Source organism: Rhinopithecus bieti, unplaced genomic scaffold, assembly GCF_001698545.2.
Source record: "Rhinopithecus bieti isolate Rb0 unplaced genomic scaffold, ASM169854v2 scaffold_5363, whole genome shotgun sequence".
Classification (NCBI taxonomy): domain Eukaryota; kingdom Metazoa; phylum Chordata; class Mammalia; order Primates; family Cercopithecidae; genus Rhinopithecus; species Rhinopithecus bieti.
In genome coordinates, this window is record NW_016804676.1 from 34,552 (window position 1) to 38,553 (window position 4,002).

The 4,002-nt window shown below is 51.1% G+C and overlaps 1 pseudogene; it reads right to left on the reverse strand.

The window, feature by feature from the left end:
* Nucleotides 1-197: 197 nt before the first annotated feature.
* On the reverse strand, nucleotides 198-1,119 carry LOC108528182 (inhibitor of growth protein 1 pseudogene; annotated as a pseudogene).
* Nucleotides 1,120-4,002: the final 2,883 nt, after the last annotated feature.

A 4,002-nucleotide genomic window follows, 5' to 3' on the forward strand; every position in this document is an offset into this window, starting at 1 on the left:
TCTCGATCGCCTGCCCTCGTGATCCGCCCGCCTCGGCCTCCCAAAGTGCTGGGATTACAGGCGTGAGCCACCGCGCCCGGCTGCTAACATTCTTTAAAAATATACATTTTACACTCCCTGCACCTCAGCAAAGGTGGCAATGTAATCAACATACTGGCTTATTTTGTTCTCCTCACTGTTAGACGCATGTCCCCAAACTACCTGTTATAAGCCCTGTTTTTTTGGACTTCTCAAGGGCTTTGTCCATCGTTCTTCCCCCGGCATCTGGGACAGTACCACTTGGGCTTTGGTTTATAGTTGAGACTCACATACGAGAAGCGGAACCACTCGATGGGGCATTCGTTGTCGCAGCGGATCATCTCCCATTAGAAGGGCTCGCTGGAGTCGATGGGGAGGTCTGCGGGGGACGCCTGCCGCTAAGCCTTGGCCATGGAGCTCTGCTTCTTCTTGGAGGTCTGGGCTTTCTTCTCCTTGGGCGTGCCCGAGGTGACGTCGTCGTGGTCGCGGTTGCTGGACGCGTTCTCGCGGTTCTCGTTGTTGCGCTGCCGCCGAGAACGCTTTGCTGTTGGGCTTTTCCGCCCGCGCGGCCGCCTCGCCCCTGGGCCTGTCCGGGCGGACCTTGCCGCTGTCGCCCGCCGCGTCGCCCTGCTACTGCTGCGCCTGGAACGGCTCCACGTGGCTGTCCACCTGCAGCGTGCGGCTCTCCACCAGCTCCGCCCTCTGGCTCACGATCTGGATCTTCTGGTCGCCCGGCTCCTAGCTGCGGATCAGGGCCCGCTGGGCGCAGGATGGCACCTGCGGCTTCTGCGCGCAGTTCGTGTCGCCGCGGACCTTCTCGTAGCACTCGTCCAGGTCCTTCAGGGTCTCCTCCAGCAAAGTCTACGCGCCTGGAGCCCCGCTAACTCACGCCTCCCCCGCTACGCGCGGCCGCATCCTCCAGTCTGCAGAGGTGCGGCGTGTGACCGTCTGCGAGCCAGTGTCGCGGTACGCCGGGGCTAGACGGACGGCCCGAGCTGCAGCCCAGGACCCCAGCTCCCAGCCCTGGTCCCGGCCCGACCTCCGGCATTGCTCCACGGCTGGAAGCGCAATGCCGTTCTTACTGTGCTCCACTGCAACCATTTTTACTTTCTTTGAACTTTTTTTTTTTTTACGGAGTCTTACTCTGTAGCCTTGGCTGGAGTGTAGGGGCGCAATCTCGGCTCACCACAACCTCCGCCTCCCGGGTTCAAGCGATTCTCCTGCCTCAGCCTCCTGAGTAGCTGGGACTACAGGCGCGCCATGCCTGGCTAATTTTTTGTATTTTTAGTAGAGACGGGGTTTCACTATGTTGGCCAGGCTGGTCTCGAACTCCTGACCTCGTGATCTGCCTGCCTCGGCCTTCCAAAGTGCTAGGATTACAGGCGTGAGCTAACTCTTACTTTGTTTTCTGCTTAAAACTCACATGATCTACTTGGCATGTCTCCAAGCAAACACGCTCTAGTCCTTAAGAAATGTGCTCTCTGTGCTAAAATCTTGTTACAATGTCTTAAGTCACGGTCCAAAAGGCCAGATTGTTTTCTCAGATACTGTCAAATAGCTCTGCATTCACCGCTGCTGTATCTTTCCTACTCTTCCAGAATCTCTGCTTTCAGTTGGAAGAAGTGGAAATGCCCCCTTATGTTCGCAAGGTTTTCAGCTTTTGCCCAGGCATTGTTCTGTAGAAGCGCTTTGTGGGTTACTTGTGGAAGTGCTGTTCAACCCTGTGTAAGGCACTAGGAGCAGATAGAGGTCAGAAAGTTTGGTAAATTCTGTGACATACTCCAGATTCATAGTTTAGAAAAACAGCACCTCCACCGGGTGCAGTGGCTCATGCCTGTAATCCCAACACTTTAGGAGGCAGAGGTGGGAGGATCTCTGGAAACAAGGAGCAGGAGACCAGCCTGGGCAACGCAGGGAGACCCCACCTCCACCCCATATCTACAAAAAATTTTAAATATTAATTAGGCTTGGTGGTTCTCCCCTGTAGTCCCAGCTATTTGAGAGCCCAGGAATTTGAGGCCTCAGTGAGCTACAATTGTGCCACTGCACTCTAGCCTGGATGACAAAGCAAGACCCTGTCTCAAAACATACAAATTTTAGCATTATATGCCCACCGTTTTGCACCTTGCTTCTTCCACTCGAGGCAAGCTTGTCCAATCCGCAGACCGTGGGCCTCGGGTGGCGCAGGACTGCTTTGAATGCATCTCAACAAAAATTTGTAAACTTTCTTAAAATATTATGAGATTTTTGGGCTGTGTGCAGTGGCTCATGCCTGTAATCCCAGCACTTTGGGAGGCCGAGGCAGGCAGATCACCTGAGATCAGGAGATCGAGATCAGCCTGGCAAATATGGAGAAACCCTATCTCTACTAAAATACAGAAAATTAGCTGGGCGTGGTGGCACGTACCTGTAGTCCTAGCTACTAGGGAGGCTGAGGCAGAAGAATCGCTTGAACCTGGGAGGCAGAGGTTGCAGTGAACCGAAATTGTGCCACTGCACTCCAGCCTGGGCAACAGAATGAGACTCCATCTCTAAATAAATAAATAGATTTTTCTGGCAATTAAAAAAAATATAACTAGCTTATCAGTTACTGTTAGTGTTAGTGTATTTTATGTGTGGCCCAAGACAATTCTTCTTCCAATGTGACCCAGGGAAGCTAAAAGATTGGACACCCCTGAAAGGGTATATCCTGGAAGTATATCTTTCCAAGTGAGTCTATATAGAGCTGCTCATGGTTTTTGTGACTGCATAGTATTGTGTCCAGAGTTGGTTCCTTCCGGTGGGTTCTTGGTCTCACTGACTTCAAGAATGAAGCTGTGGACCTTCATAGTGAGTGTTACAGCTCTTAAAGGTGGCACGGACCCAAACAGTGAGCAGTAGCAAGATTTATTGTGAAGAGTGAAAGAACAAAGCTCCCACTGCATGGAAGGGGACCCAAGTGGGTTACTGCTGCTGGTTGGGGTGGCCAGCTTTTATTCCCCTATTTGTCCCTGCCCACATCCTGCTGATTGGTCCATTTTACAGAGTGCTGATTGGCCCATTTTACAGAGTGCTGATTGGTGCATTTACAATCCTTTAGCTAGACATGGCGCACTGATTGGTGCGTTTACAGTCCTCTAGCTAGACAGAAAAGTTCTCCAAGTCCCCACTCGACCCAGGAAGTCCAGCTGGCTTCACCTCTCAATCCCCACTCCAAACAGGACACCGCAACTGCTGTTGGGAATTGGGCAATGACCACTCTAGCTACTTCCTGCTGGGTAGGGGCGAAGAAGCAGCCCTGCAGTTGTAGTATCCTCCAAAGGGGAACTCTTTAGGCCAGTCAAAGGGCCAGTAGGTTGGTCCAGGGGTCCTCAGTAGAAATTGTTAGTTGAGCTCATTTGGAATTCCATTTGTAAGACCATCTGTAGCTTGATGGCCTCGATCCTAGAGGAAACAAATTTGACAAGGAGGTTAAAAATACAGGGCCCGAAGGAGAGTAATAGCAAGATGGTTGTCACGGGACCTAGAAAGGGGAGAAGCCATCTTGCCCAACTCCAGAGGTTGGTATAAGAGTTTGAGAGGTGTTGTCTGATTTCAGAAGCCTTTTCCTGTAAACGCCAGGTGGCATCTCATACTATCCCTGACTGGTTGATGTAAAAACAATACTCTTCCACTAAGAAGGTGCAGAGTCCTCCTTTCTCAGCAGTGAGGAGGTCTAGGCCTCGGTGGTTTTGGAGAGTCGCTGCTGCCAAAGAGTCTATTTGGGATTGTAGAGTAAGGATAGATTCTGTTATTTCTTGTAAACAGTCTGAGAAATCCTTTGAGAGTGTGTGGTAGTAGGATAATGAAATAGATAAACCTGCTATTCCGGTTCCTGTAGCAGTGGCCATTTCTAACCCTATAAGTAGGGGTATTAGTTGTATGGCCCAGTGCTGACAGACTTGAGCTTTGAGGGGCACTGATAGGGTCTGATTTCCATAAGATTAGAAGTTAGGATAATACATG